The following is a 16,162-nucleotide window of genomic DNA, read 5'->3' as shown; positions in this document are numbered from 1 at the left end:
ATTATTTATTCATTCCCCAATTACAACACAAAAATCCGTCACAGGTTGTGTCAGCATAGGATTCAAACCATTCATAGAAAGGCAGAATGAATCAGGACGCGAGACCAAGAAATTATTTGGATATACGAAACTGAAGGCTAAAGAAAGTTTAACGCCTCATTGATTCCAACGTTAGACATAGGGTCTTTTTTGATAGAGGACAGTAGTGAAGGGAAGTGAACTTTCTCTTGGTGTAATTTTGGAAAACCATGGAAACCTAAATCAGCACGGCGAGACAGATCTAAGGGATCCTACTCATCAGACTCTAACCGGCGGTGACAACTACTGTGACACCACGTTTGATACAGAATAACTATAATAATAGTGGTGATAATCCTATACCATTATCTGTACGAATTGTTGTTTGTATAACTAACTTCATATTTCAGCACGGAGAGGGTAATGGCCGGACCGTATAAGCAGTTTCTATCCTGAAACCTAAAAGCGTGTATTTCACAGGTTCTAGATGCACAAATGTACACAGATCCCACAGCTCCAGAAGATTATGAGGAAGTTATGTGAGTTCTGCGTCAGCATTATGACAGATTAGATGCGTTCAGTACCGATGAAATTCGAACAAATTTTTGAACAAGGACGTGATCTGGAAGTCGCTCTGGATGCGAACTCCAGTATGCTGTCCATGGTGATTGTTGCTAAAAGACATGTTATATCCAGGATCCTGGTCAGCATCTGTATTGCCTGTCTCTGTCAAAAGGAAGGTCATGTTTAAAACTTACGGGCAATATGCTAATAAGATGATCAGCAGCAGACACTTCGTATTCGTGAGTATTTTGACAGTAGTGAGAATAACCACAAACGCAGTCGTGGCGTTGACTTGGGTGCTATGTTTAAAGAAGAAGAAGAAAACAACACACTGGTCCAGAAAATGGCTTAAAATGAGAGATTTACCCATGAAAATCTGCTAAAGGAAATGAGCCTATTACTCTCAGGACCCGATTATTGCATCAACTTTCTTCGAATGAACAATGAAACTTATAAAAACGCGTTAAGGCCCTCGTAAAAGGAGAAACTTGTCTATCAGTTTCGCTCTTATCTAGCCAAGGATATGTCGAAAAATCCTGTTCATGTACCAAGAAAGTTTGTCAATTTACTCTTGCTTTTGAAGCAGATGCCTTTCGTATACGCTGCCTTTTGGCACTTGTGTGAATGTCTACAAACGCAGATAAAGTGTTTCTAACATTGACTATACCACTATTTTTAAAGAAGAAGAAAACAAGATGCTCGTCCAGGAAATGGTTTAAACTGAGAGACAAATATACACATGAAAACCTGTACCGTAAATGGGAATGTTACACTCACAACCCAATGTTTACGTCCACTTCGGGCGGACTGACAGTAAAACGTTTAGTAACTATGCCACGTTGAAAAAGAATACACAAGCACGTTGTTGTTGTTGTGGTCTTCAGTCCTGAGACTGGTTTGATGCAGCTCTCCATGCTACTCTATCTTGTGCAAGCTTCTTCAGCTCCCAGTAACTACTGCAACCTACATCCTTCTGAATCCGCTTAGTGTATTCATCTCTTGGTCTCCCTCTACGATTTTTACCCTCCACGCTGCCCTCCAATACTAATTTGGTCATCCCTTGATGCCTCAGAACATCTCCTACCAACCGATCTCTTCTTCTAGTCAAGTTGTGCCACAAACTTCTCTTCTCCCCAATCCTATTCAATACCTCCTCATTAGTTATGTGATCTACCCATCTAATCTTACAGCATTCTTCTGTAGCGCCACATTTCAAAAGCCTCTATTCTCTTCTTGTCCAAACTATTTATCGTCCATGTTTCACTTCCATACCTGGCTACACTCCATACAAATACTTTCAGAAACGACTTTCTGATACTTAAATCTATGCTCGATGTTAACAAATTTCTCTTGTTCAGAAACGATTTCCTTGCCATTGCCAGTCTACATTTTATATACTCTCTACTTCGACCATCATCAGTTATTTTGTTCCCCAAATAGCAAAACTCCTTTACTACTTTAAGTGTCTCATTTCCTAATCTAATTCCCTCAGCATCACCCAACTTAATTCGACTACATTCCATTATCCTCGTTTTGCTTCTGTTGATGTTCATCTTATATCCTCCTTTCAAGACACTATCCATTCCGTTCAACTGTTCATGCAAGTCCTTTGCTGTCTCTGACAAAATTACAATGTCATCGGCGAACCTCAAAGTTTTTATTTCTTCTCCATGGATTTTAATATCTACTCCGAATTTTTCTTTTGTTTCCTTCACTGCTTGCTCAATACACAGATTGAATAACATTTGGGAGAGGCTACAACCCTGTCTCACTCCCTTCCCAACCGCTGCTTCCCTTTCATGCCCCTCGACTCTTATAACTGTTATAACTGCCATCTGGTTTCTGTACAAATTGTAAATAGCCTTTCGCTCCTTGTATTTTACCCCTGCCACCTTTAGAATTTGAAAGAGAGTATTCCAGTCAACATTGTCAAAAGCTTTCTCTAAATCTACAAATGCTAGAAATGTAGGTTTGCCTTTCCTTAATCTTTCTTCTAAGATAAGTCGTAGGGTCAGTATTGCCTCACATGTTCCAATATTTCTACGGAATCCAAACTGATCTTCCCCGAGGTCGGCTTCTACCAGTTTTTCCATTCGTCTGTAAAGAATTCGCGTTAGTATTTTGCAGCTGTGACTTATTGAACTGATAGTTTGGTAATTTTCACATCTGTCAACACCTGCTTTCTTTGGGATTGGAATTATTATATTCTTCTTGAAGTCTGAGGGTATTTCGCCTGTCTCATATATCTTTCTCACCAGATGGTAGAGTTTTGTCAGGACTGGCTCTCCCAAGGCTGTCAGTAGTTCTAATGGGATGTTGTCTACTCCCAGTGCCTTGTTTCGACTCAGGTCTTTCAGTGCTCTGTGAAACTCTTCACGCAGTATCATATCTGCCCCGTTTCATCTTCATCTACAGCCTCCTCCATTTCCATAATATTGTCCTCAAGTACATCGCCCTTGTATATACCCTCCATATACTCCTTCCACCTTTCTGCTTTCCCTTCTTTGCTTAGAACTGGGTTTCCATCTGAGCTCTTGATATTCATACTCTCTTTTCTCCAAAGGTCTCTTTAATTTTCCTGTAGGCAGTATCTATCTTACTCGAGGTGAGATAAGCCTCTACATCCTTACATTTGTTCTCTAGCCATCCCTGCTTAGCCATTTTACACTTCCTGTCGATCTCATATTTGAGACGTTTGTATTTCTTTTTGCCTGCTTCATTTACCGCATTTTTATATTTTCTTCTTTCATCAATTAAGTTCAATATTTCTCCTGTTATGCAAGTATTTCTATTAGCCCTCGTCTTTTTACCTACTTTATCCTCTGCTGCCTTCACTATTTCATCCCTCAAAGCTACCCATTCTTCTTCTACTGTATTTCTTTCCCCCATTCGTGTCAGTTGTTCCCTCATGCTCTCCCTGAAACTCTGTACAACTTCTGGTTTAGTCAGTTTATCTACGTCCCATCTCCTTAAATTCCCACCTTTTTTCAGTTTCTTCAGTTTTAACCTACAGTTCATAACCAACAGATTGTGGTCAGAGTCCATATCTGCCCCTGGAAATGTCTTTCAATTTAAAACCTGGTTCCTAAATCTCTGTCTTACCATTATATAATCTATCTGAAACCTGTCAGTATCTCCAGGCTTCTTCCATGTATACAACCTTCTTTTATGATTCTTGAACCAAGTGTTAGCTATGATTAAGTTGTGCTTTGTACAGAATTCTACCAGGTGGCTTCCTCTTTCTTTCTCCCCCCCAATCCATATTCACCTACTACGTTTCCTTCTCTCCCTTTTCCTACTACCGAATTCCAGTCAACCATGACTATTAAATTTTCGTCTCCTTTCACTATCTGAATAATTTCTTTTATTTCATCATATATTTCTTTAATTTCTCGTCATCTGCAGAGCTAGTTGGCATATAAACTTGTACTACTGTAGTAGGCATGGGCTTTGTGTCTATCTTGGCCACAATAATGCGTTCACTATGCTGTTTGTAGTAGCCAACCCGCACTCCTATTTTTTTTTTTATCCATTATTAAACCGACTCCTGCATTACCCCTTGATTTTGTATTTATAACCCTGTATTCACCTACCAAAAGTCTCGTTCCTCCTGCCACCGAACTTCACTAATTCCCACTTTATCTAACTTTAAACTATCCATTCCACTTTTTAAATTTTCTAACCTACCTGCCCAATTAAGGGATCTGACATTCCACGCTCCGATCTGTAGAACGCCAGTTTTCTTTCTCCTGATAACGACATCCTCAAGAGTAGGCCCCACCCGAAGATCCGAATGGGGGACTATTTTACTTCCGGAATATTTTTCCCAAGAGGATGCCATCATCATTTAACGATACAGTAAAGCTGCATGCCCTCGGGAAAAATTACGGCTGTAGTTTCCCCTTGCTTTCAGCCATTCACAGTACCACAACAGCAAGGCCGATTTGGTTAGTGTTACAAGGCCAGATCAGTCAATCATCCAGACTGTTGCCCCTGCAACTACTGAAAAGGCTGCTGCTCCTCTTCAGGAACCACACGTTTGTCTGGCCTCTCAACAGATACCCCTCTGTTGTGGTTGCACCTACGGTACGGCTATCTGTATCGCTGAGGCACGCAAGCCTCCCTACCAACGACAAGGTCCATGGTTCATGGGGGGACACAAGCACAGTATGCCAAAATTTACAGCCTTCTACTTGGTCTTCTAAACGCAGTTCATTAAACTATCGCTAAGCGGAAACATATAGCCCACATCGTCCATGGAACAACTGAACTTCGATTTCTTTTATGTCATTCCAATCTCACTTGTATGTTACGCGTAAAATATTGATTTTGTTCATAACCTCTTCCTATCTATTACATGGCTGGGACAGATGTGATACCACTACCATTTTTGTAACTGTCAGTGCTGTATTGTTTTTATCCTTGATCGTATTTTCTATAATTGTGGATACTCACGATACAATGAGATAATTTGTAATAAAGCAGCTTTTCGCTGAATATATACTGCGTATCATCGGCACAAAAGACGTCTGCCATTTTCTCAAACCTTCCGCCAGTCCAAATTCAAAACAAACACGTAAAACACTATCTCTTCTTGACAAACACGTCAAACAGCACAGTACACGATCAAATGCTTGGCAAAAGTAGTTAGGTTTTACAAAATGTTTGAACGCTTACGGGGGTCTTAACACTAAAAAAGACGCACCACGAAGGAATGATCTGAATTGACGGAAAGCCGTAGATGTGATGCACATGTACAGAGAAACAAATGATTACAATTTCAGGAAAATTGGATTATTTAAGAGGAAGAGCTTCACAAATTGAGCAATTAAATAATGTGTTGGTCTATCTCTGGCTCTTATGCAAGTAGTTATTCAGCTTGGCATTTTTGATAGATTTGTTGAATGTTCTCCTGAGGGATATCATGCCTAATGCTGTCTGATTTGCGCGTTACATCATAAAAATAAAGAGCTGCTTGGAGGGCCCTGCTCATAATGCTCCAAACTATTTCAATTGGTGAGAGGTCCCGTGACCTTGCTGGCCAAGGCAGGGTTTGACAAGCATGAAGACAAACAGTAGAAACTCTCGCGGTGCGCGGGTGGGCATTATCTTGCTGAAAAGCAAGCCCACGACGGTTTGTCACTAAGGACAACAAAACAGGGCACAGAAAGTCATTGACGTATCGCAGTGCTGCAAGCGTGCCACAGATGACAAGTAAAGAGATCCTGCTAAGAAATGAAATGGCACCCCAAATCATCACTCCTGGCCAGCAACAGTCAGGTTGGAATCCTGCTACTGTCCAGGGCGTCTCCCGACACGTCTTTTCTGGTCATTGGAGCTCATTTCAAAGCATGACTCATCACAGAAGACAATTCTACTTCAATTAAAGAGATTCCAGGCGGAATGTGCCTGACATCACTGCCAATGGGCTTGTTGGTGTGCAAAGGTCAAAGGTAGTCGGCGCAAGGGGCGCTATGAGTTCAGCCCCCTTTCTGTGAGCCGCATATTAATGGTCCTTGTTGTCAATGAAGCACCAGTCGCACGTCAGATAAATGATGATGATGAATTCACAGCTCTGAGTGCTTCTCTCATGATTGCCCAGTCCTCTCATTCTGTCATCTGTCTAGGTCGACTGCTCTCTTCTTGAGGCTGTGTTGGGCCACGGTTCACCCATTCCTGTCAACATTGTCGAATAGTGGCATCACTCCTACTCAAATCTTGAGCGATTCACCGATCACTCGTACTAGCATCTTTGAGCCCAACTACACATCCTCTCTCAAATACTGACATCTTCGTATGTTGTTTCACGCACCTGTTTACTAAGTACAGTTACTGTGCAACAGAGTACACGGAATGTAATTTACAAAGACTTTATATCCTGGTATCGACATGTCCACTGCTTACTGTCCTTCCCAGCTACGCTATGAAACTTTACTGCCAAAGACAAATACACCATGGCATCATGACATGAACACATTGCACTATCTTTTGACAGTTGCCACCAACACTGAGACATTCGTCGTCGCATGCAACCATTTTGAAGAAATCACTATGGTTAAAACTCAGTGCCCTGCGATGCAAGAAACTGTCAAAAATGGCTCTGAGCACTATGGGACTTAACATCAGAGGTCATCAGTCCCCTAGAACGTAGAACTAGTACTTAACCTAACTAACCCAAGGACATCACACACATCCAAGCCACAGGTAGGATTCGAACCTGCGACTGTAGTGGTCGCGCGGTTCCAGACTGTAGCGCCTAGAACCGCTCGGCCACTCCGGCCGGCCAAGAAACTGTCAAACAGCTTGCTCCACCTCAGCACTGGTCAGGAAGTGATGTCCCAAGAGTGCACATATCAATGCAGGGAACAGGTAAAAGTCTGATGTAGCAAGATCAGGGCTATAGGCAAAATGATCCAATTTCTCCCATCTGAGGCAACGAATCTTATCCTGTGTGAGCCTTACTGTGTGTGCTTTTGCGTTTTGCCCAAGAGCACAACACATCCAGTCAAGAGCCTTGATCTCTTTAGTTGAATTATGGACCTGAGTTTGGTGAGGGTGTTGAGGTAGCATGCTGTGCTGATGGTCCCTTGATGGGGGACATCAAAGAGAGTAACACTTTTCGTGTCCCAGAACACTGTGGCGACAACCTTTCCTGTGGTGGGTCACACTTTGAATTTTTTCCTCACTGGTAAACTGGGATGCTTCAATGTCACTGAGGCATCCTTGGATACTGAAGTAATGTGTTGCACACATATCTCATCACCTGTGATGATTATGAACAGGAACCCATTTCCCTCTCACACAAACCATATCAAGAGATCGAGGCTGATTCCAGTTCTTGCACTCTTGTGATTCGTGGTCAGGTTTCTCGGTACCCATCTTGTAGACACTTTTTGGTAACCCATCACATCGTGGAGCCTGAGAACAGCCAATACTAAAGACGCAAGAGGTGTTAATAATTTCTGGGTATGGAGAAGCTCATGCTCTTATGCCACTAAGGCACCTACAAGAGTGTTTGAAGGAAAAAATATCCCCATATTTCCAAACAGAGAAGTGCACTCATGTGAAGTGCAACAGTTTCTGGGAAAAACAGAGGCAACGGAGTGCCAGAAAAAAATATTGTCACATGGGATATAATCAGTTTTTGTACCAGAAACTGTGATCATGAATCGTTATAAGAATGGAAAACCTCTAGGCATGGTAAAGTTCGAGTTATGTAATAGTGGTATTTTGGTGAACGGCACAACTTGTGAAATATCCGGGACAAACGTCTGCCTCCCAGCGATGCTCATGGGTACGGCTGTACCCCGACTAATGACTCTGCATTGCATTGGCCAGAGAAACCATCGAGAGTACTGCTAATGCAAAAACTATCCTACCTTAACACTCTGAATCCTGCTATCATACACTCTTTAGACATACTAATAACATAGCAGCAAGGAAAAACCTCCATGGGGCAAATGTTGCAACACATTTAGCAATATCAAGAAAACTGACACCAAAATGTGGTGACCATAAGCATTATGACCACTAGTCTTTCCATGTTTCTGATAGCACTTTGCATACTTTGCTTATTCTGAGAAGTACTTGTAGAAGTATCCATTCTACAGACCTATTGACACATCAAATACCTGTCACGTATTTAACTAGCATAACACAAGAAAAATGGACTAAGAAAAAAATAAGGATAATGTAGCATAACTGCAGAAAAGGGTTCAGTTACCCAAAACTTAAGACTAATGGTACAGAATTATGAAAGAAAGATACAGTCTATATAAGTCATCTCACATGAGCAAAAAAGGTGATACAATGGGAACAATGGGCAATTATGTAAGTAGACCTAAAATATAGTTGCAGTCGATTACAAAAGGCGAAATTTGGGACTAATTTTTTGAAACAGGGAAGGAGGGTTGTGCAGTAGCTTAATTTTATGGTACACAGCAAACTCAGAACAGAGAAATCTAGCTCTGGACCTATGTGCCATTCGGAATGTCAGTAACGTGCATCATCAATGTAACAGACGTCAGGGCAAGCCGCAAGTATTGACACACATCTTGGTGAGACTGATAAACTAGGGTTGTTTATCGGTCCTACCAGCAGTCCTTGCCTAGGTATGTCAATTCAATAATTATTCTGGGCTGCCGAGCTCCTCGGATATTTCCGCCTACATTTGACTTTGCAGGGATGCCCTAGCACTGAAGTTATTTAGTGTTACTTCGCCATGCCTTGTTATGTAGCACTGCAACGTTTGTATTTCTGCTTTCCTCGCTTGGAGGATGTGAGGCAATACTTGCGTCTTGCCCTGACGTCTGTTACATTGGTGATACACCTTACTAACATTCTGAATGACTCTTCTCAAACACCCGGAGCCACTGCACCAAAGCCACAGGCTTGGCCTTTAAATAAAGAGGCTTTTGGAGCTCAAAGACATGTTCAATTGTGCTGCCATTCTCTCTGTCAGCGCTTCTTCGCGGCATGCGCATTTATACCCGGCCGCCGACTATCGCCCTGAAGACACTTATAACGTTGTAAAAGATGGACAGAATTTACCAATGATAACCTTAAATTTCTGTAATTTCTTCAATTTTGGCAACATGAGACTTTTGAACCAGTCGTTAAAAGTGAAAGAATTAAAGAAATTTGATTTAGTGCCTTAGAGGAGACAGTCTTACCTCCTTCCATACAGGTACTTCATAGTTGGGTGGCTTTATATCCCACAAATCGAGGTAGCATTCCAGCAGCTGCACGTCCATATATCATTGAAGACATTCTGGATTCTGAAAAATTGAAAATTTTCTCTGGGTACTTGACTCCATAACGGCATATTACTCTGCTCTTTGCACAGTCATCAGTTAGACTGGTTTCTTATGAGATCCATATATTCTTTGCACATGCACATTTCTTTACCATGTTCTTCATTTGCTGCAGCCCAGCTGTGTTTAATATTTGATACAAAGCGTTCCTTCAGCCTCAAGTTACATAACAAAACTGACTTCATCTAGTCTTTTCCGGGAACAGTTTTAGAAAACTCGTCCATTTTCCTATTAACGTTGCTGAAGTAACAAGTTATGATACTTTTAGGATCTTGTGAGCCACCAAGAAACCATAGTCACTCATTGCTTCAATGTATGACACAAAGGATTCTTGTACTGAGAACACAATGTACCAGGTTTCTTAATGTGATGTTGTTTTAGTTCATTTATTATAGCCCTACAAGTACCAAAATGTGCAGTAGATTTGTGCTGAGTGTTTCGTTTCTTGCAGATTCAAGGCTTTCTTTCAGATTTTCAGTGCTGTAATGTGCATATTGGGAATTCCTGGCTTATGTTTGTACACTTACTTGGTACTAAAACAAAATTAATATCTTATCAATATTCATTTTAATGCTCTAAATTCATTCCAAACTGTGTTATGTCTAAAACGAAGTACTGCAAACATTGTGGGGCTACTTTGTTCCAGTTTCTTAACAAACGTTTAAATGGGCCACAAAGATTGCACATTGCCTGCAGTATAGCCTGCCAATGATGTCCAGCAACAACAACACGGACACATGAATAGCAGCCACATGTTTGGTAACATTGCCAGCCACTATTGTCTGCAGCAGTACGTTTTCAAGCCAGAGGGATTTACACTAGCCACCCTATGGCCACCAAACGGACGAGAGCGAACTAGTAAGAGTGAGTACAACCCTCTTCCATTTGCATTCCAGAAGGAAAGAAATTAGCAAGAAAAAGAGAAATCGCACTTCCTGTATGCACACTGTTTCAGGTAAACGAACTGGTTCCCTAATCTTATCTCATGAAATGATGCTAAATACGTATCTTTACCAGAATGCTCAAGCACTGTTTTGAGTATATTGTTAAGAGCAGTTTGTCCATGAACTGGTAAGGCCGATATCAACACAAAAGACTTTATATCACCTACAACTAGACTGGGCATCAGCCTTCTGTTTTTGGTCAGTGGTCATACATACAGAAGTTTGATGTACCTATAACTGCTGTAACGTAATATTTCCCCAAAAGATTTTGCTTTTCGATATTTAGTCAATTTTAAAGCACCAAGAACACACGCCACTTGGCCTACTTAAGACTTCTTTATTGACTTTTCTTAGCAGCTATTCCAGAATCATCACATATTTGCTACCAAAGAATGAACAAAAAAAATTAAAGATATTACATCATGTTATCAGTAATGAACTATAACTATTAACGGTTTTGGCAACTTCATAAAATATAAAAATTCCATTTAGATTCATCACCGTAGCCTTTACACTACTCCCTCACCAGTGACATGGTGATGAAGGAATTTTCTTAAAAAAAATCAGCACAACATTAACATAAAACAATTAAAAAACTTATTGGAATGACAAAAGATACGATACAGAATAATTACAAAAACTTTTTACAATGTCTGGTATGATATTTGTTTAATTATCCACAGAGACAACTGCTCTAAGAATCAGAGTGGGAACCTCATAATACGCCCTGACTTCGATACTCTGATATTTGGAGATGGTTCCTCTGTGGGATGTTGTGGTTCAGTGTCCTTGGAAAAGTTTGGAAGTTCCTTCTCTGATTCCCATTTTTGTTGCAGGAGATAAGTTGCTTTAAGTCTGTCCACTGACACATTTATGTGTTTGCACTTCCTTTTAAAAGTGAAATATTTTTCATGTCTTGAAATGGCAGGAAATGGACCATCATATGTAGGTCCTAATGGTTTTCTAACCCTGTCACATCTCAGGAAGACATGGGAACAGGTTTGCAGATCTTTTGGAGCAAATATTGATCTTGATTTGCTTTGTGTAGGCCTACTAGGTTTCAGATGAAGCATTTGCTTTTGCAAATTAGATGCAAATGAATCAAAGTCAATCTTTGTAGTGGGCTCTTCAAAAAATTCACAAGGAAGTCTTATAGTTTTTCCATATACCATCTCTGCAATGGAATGGTTCAATGTTTCTCGCACAGCAGTGCGCAACCCCAATAGAACAGTAGGCAGAATTTCTGTCCAATTAGAACTGTTATGGGCCTTGATTGCAGACTTCAGAGTTCTATGTAGTCGCTCAATTTTACCATTGCATTGAGGATAATATGGCGTTGTGTGCCGAATTTTCATTCCACATACTATGCCCAAATTATTAAACAACTGTGATCTAAACTGTGTTCCTTGGTCAGTGATTACTTGTGATGGTACACCAAATCTTGCAATCCAGTGCTGGTAGAAGGCTGTTGCCCCTTATACCAGCTGAAATATATTCAAGTGGTATGACTTCCATCCAAGATGTGAAACGGTCAATACAAGTTAAACAATAAGTCAAGCCGTTAGAAGGAGGAAAAGGTCCGATGAGGTCAATGTGTACAACACTGAAACGTTCAACAGGTTCTTCAAACTTCTCTAGCGGTGATTTAGTATTGCGAGTGACCTTGGTTTTCTGACAACTGACACAGGATTTAGTCCACTGTCGCACATCACTTTCGATGTTTGACCAAATCGCTCTGCTACTCAACAGTTGCACTGTTGTCTTTATGCCAGGATGAGCTAAACCATGAAAATGAAGAAATATTTGATAACGAAAAGGTTGAGGAATATAAGGTCTGATATTTGCAGTTGATGTGTCACACCACAATGTTTTCCCTGATGGAAGTTGATATGACTTGACGTTTAAGGAGTTGTTCCCTGTTCGGGGTTGCTGTAGTTCTTGATCTTGTTGCTGGTTTTTGGCAATTTCATCATAGTCCAGTATTACTACTTCATTAACTGTGGATAGGGCATCTGCAACAATATTTTCATTGCCACTGACATGACGAATATCGGTCGAAAATTGTGAGATGTACTGCAACTGTCTCATCTGTCGAGAAGATGCCTTATGATTGTTTTGCTTGAAAGCAAATGTGAGTGGCTTATGATCAGTGAAGATTACGAAGTCTCTTCCTTCCAGAAAATGCTTAAACTTTTTTACAGAAAGGTAAATTCCCAATAATTCTCGGTCATGGGTAGTGTAACCCTTCTGTGATTTACTCAGTTTCTGTGAAAAGAATGCAACAGGTCTCCAATTTCCATTTTCCAGTTGCTGGAGCACAGAACCAACAGCAGTATCTGATGCATCTGTACATAATGGTAGGGGTAACTCCGAGTTATGAAAAGCCAATAATGCAGCATTTGCTATATCTTGTTTAGATTTCTCAAACATTTTCCTTGCTTCTTCAGTCCACTGAATTTGTCTATTATCCTTCTTTCTTGCTCCCTTAAGATAGTCATGCAAAACAGCTTGAGTTTGTGCCGCATCTTTAAGGTAGCGACGGTAGTAGTTGACAATGCCAAGAAGTCTGCGGGGCTCATGCAGTCTGTCAGGTAACTTATACTCTAAAATTGCTTGCACTTTCTCAGGTAGTGGACGGGATCCCTCTGATGTTATTCAGTACCCCAGGAATTCAATTTCATTTACTCCGAAGGTTGATTTTGATACACTCCTGGAAATGGAAAAAAGAACACATTGACACCGGTGTGTCAGACCCACCATACTTGCTCCGGACACTGCGAGAGGGCTGTACAAGCAATGATCACACGCACGGCACAGCGGACACACCAGGAACCGCGGTGTTGGCCGTCGAATGGCGCTAGCTGCGCAGCATTTGTGCACCGCCGCCGTCAGTGTCAGCCAGTTTGCCGTGGCATACGGAGCTCCATCGCAGTCTTTAACACTGGTAGCATGCCGCGACAGCGTGGACGTGAACCGTATGTGCAGTTGACGGACTTTGAGCGAGGGCGTATAGTGGGCATGCGGGAGGCCGGGTGGACGTACCGCCGAATTGCTCAACACGTGGGGCGTGAGGTCTCCACAGTACATCGATGTTGTCGCCAGTGGTCGGCGGAAGGTGCACGTGCCCGTCGACCTGGGACCGGATCGCAGCGACGCACGGATGCACGCCAAGACCGTAGGATCCTACGCAGTGCCGTAGGGGACCGCACCGCCACTTCCCAGCAAATTAGGGACACTGTTGCTCCTGGGGTATCGGCGAGGACCATTCGCAACCGTCTCCATGAAGCTGGGCTACGGTCCCGCACACCGTTAGGCCGTCTTCCGCTCACGCCCCAACATCGTGCAGCCCGCCTCCAGTGGTGTCGCGACAGGCGTGAATGGAGGGACGAATGGAGACGTGTCGTCTTCAGCGATGAGAGTCGCTTCTGCCTTGGTGCCAATGATGGTCGTATGCGTGTTTGGCGCCGTGCAGGTGAGCGCCACAATCAGGACTGCATACGACCGAGGCACACAGGGCCAACACCCGGCATCATGGTGTGGGGAGCGATCTCCTACACTGGCCGTACACCACTGGTGATCGTCGAGGGGACACTGAATAGTGCACGGTACATCCAAACCGTCATCGAACCCATCGTTCTACCATTCCTAGACCGGCAAGGGAACGTGCTGTTCCAACAGGACAATGCACATCCGCATGTATCCCGTGCCACCCAACGTGCTCTAGAAGGTGTAAGTCAACTACCCTGGCCAGCAAGATCTCCGGATCTGTCCCCCATTGAGCATGTTTGGGACTGGATGAAGCGTCGTCTCACGCGGTCTGCACGTCCAGCACGAACGCTGGTCCAACTGAGGCGCCAGGTGGAAATGGCATGGCAAGCCATTCCACAGGACTACATCCAGCATCTCTACGATCGTCTCCATGGGAGAATAGCAGCCTGCATTGCTGCGAAAGGTGGATATACACTGTACTAGTGCCGACATTGTGCATGCTCTGTTGCCTGTGTCTATGTGCCTGTGGTTCTGTCAGTGTGATCATGTGATGTATCTGACCCCAGGAATGTGTCAATAAAGTTTCCCCTTCCTGGGACAATGAATTCACGGCGTTCTTATTTCAATTTCCAGGAGTGTATGTTGATTCGAAGTCCATAATTAGACAATTGCTCCAGGAATAGTTTCGGGTGTGTTCGGTGTTCTTCAATACTGGATGAGGACATTAAAATATCATCGAGATAAGGAAACACAAAATCTAGCCCAAACATAACTTCATTAATGAATCGCTGGAATATTGGAGGTGCATTCCGCAGGCCAAAGCTCATGACATTTAATTCAAACAGTCCAAATGGTGTGATTACAGCTGTTTTGTGCTTATCTTCTTCAGCATTAGGTATTTGATAATAGGCCTTAAAGAGATCGATTTTAGAAAATATGTTTTTGCCTCGAAGAATACAACGGAAATCTTCTATTTTAGGTACAGGATAACGGTCTGGAATTGTTCTTTCATTTAACCGTCTATAATCTCCACAGGGACATATTGAGCCATCCTTCTTAGGTACAATATGGAGAGGACTTGCCCATGCAGATTTAGATGGTCTAATGATGCCATTGTCTAACATGAATTTAAATTCTTGTTTTGCCATCGCCATGCGCTTTGGGTCTAATTGTCTTGCCCTAGAAAACACAGGCGGGCCTTCAGTGGTAATGTAGTGTTTGACATCATGTTTAATTTCGCTAGGTACCAAAATAGGGTTAGCTATATCTGGATACTGTAACAGTAGATCTGTAAATTTTATGTTTTGGCTCATGGTGCTCAGGACGTTTTCCTCTGAGATTCACATAACTTTACCCTCAGCATTGAGCTTGGTTACATCATCTATTAATCTTTTACTATGGACATCTACTAATACTTGAAATTTATGCAAAAATCGGCACCCAATATAGCTTTATTGATCTTCGCAACTATAAATGGCCATTGAAATGGACGTCGCAGTCCCAGACCAATAGTACGAAGTTCGATTCCGTATGTAGGAATTTCGGTACCATTTGCAGCATAAAATTTACACGGTGACTCACCATTAACATTTGTGTGAGCGGGAATTACAGAAACATCTGCCCCACTGTCGACTAAAAATAGCAATCCCGTTTTTTTGTCGGTTACAAATAAGCGGGTTTTGCGGCAATGAACTTGGGCAGCAGAACTTGCCGCTAATTCAGCTGCTGGGTCGCGTTTCCCTTTTCAATCCAGCTACATGGGGGTGTGCATTTTTCAGGCTTGCAGTTCTGCCCAAAGCGAAAGTGGTAATAACAGTACTTGCTCTTGGGGTTGTATTTATTTCGAGACTTACGACGACTTCTTTCACATTGACGCTCACAGCTTCTGTTACGAGACCTGCCTCGATAACCAGTTGAAAGCTTGGCCATTTGTAGCTCTAGCTCCGAAATTCTTGTCATCAAGTCACTCATTGTTATCGAAACATGCTGTTGGCTACAAGCACCACTTTTTGCGACGAACAATTCGTTACGGGGATTTATTTCTGTTATTCTATCAGACATTATAGCCACCTTTTCGAGTCCCTCGTCACTGACAATTAAAATGTTCCCTATAGAATCCGGAGGTTTTTCTAGCCAAAGTGTCTTTAGAACGTTTTCTGACACATCTACACCTGCCAAGGCTTGCATTTTGCGTAATAAATAACTGACTAGGTTTTTGGTCTCCCAAATCAATTCCAGTAACTAATCTCTTAGTACGCTTATCTTCACTTTCTTTGAAAATATTCAGTAGACGTTTCCCAGCCAACGAATATTTATTCGCATCTGTGCCGCAAA

This window comes from Schistocerca nitens, chromosome 3 (assembly GCF_023898315.1).
Source record: "Schistocerca nitens isolate TAMUIC-IGC-003100 chromosome 3, iqSchNite1.1, whole genome shotgun sequence".
Lineage (NCBI taxonomy): Eukaryota > Metazoa > Arthropoda > Insecta > Orthoptera > Acrididae > Schistocerca > Schistocerca nitens.
Note: the sequence above shows the minus strand (reverse complement) of the source record.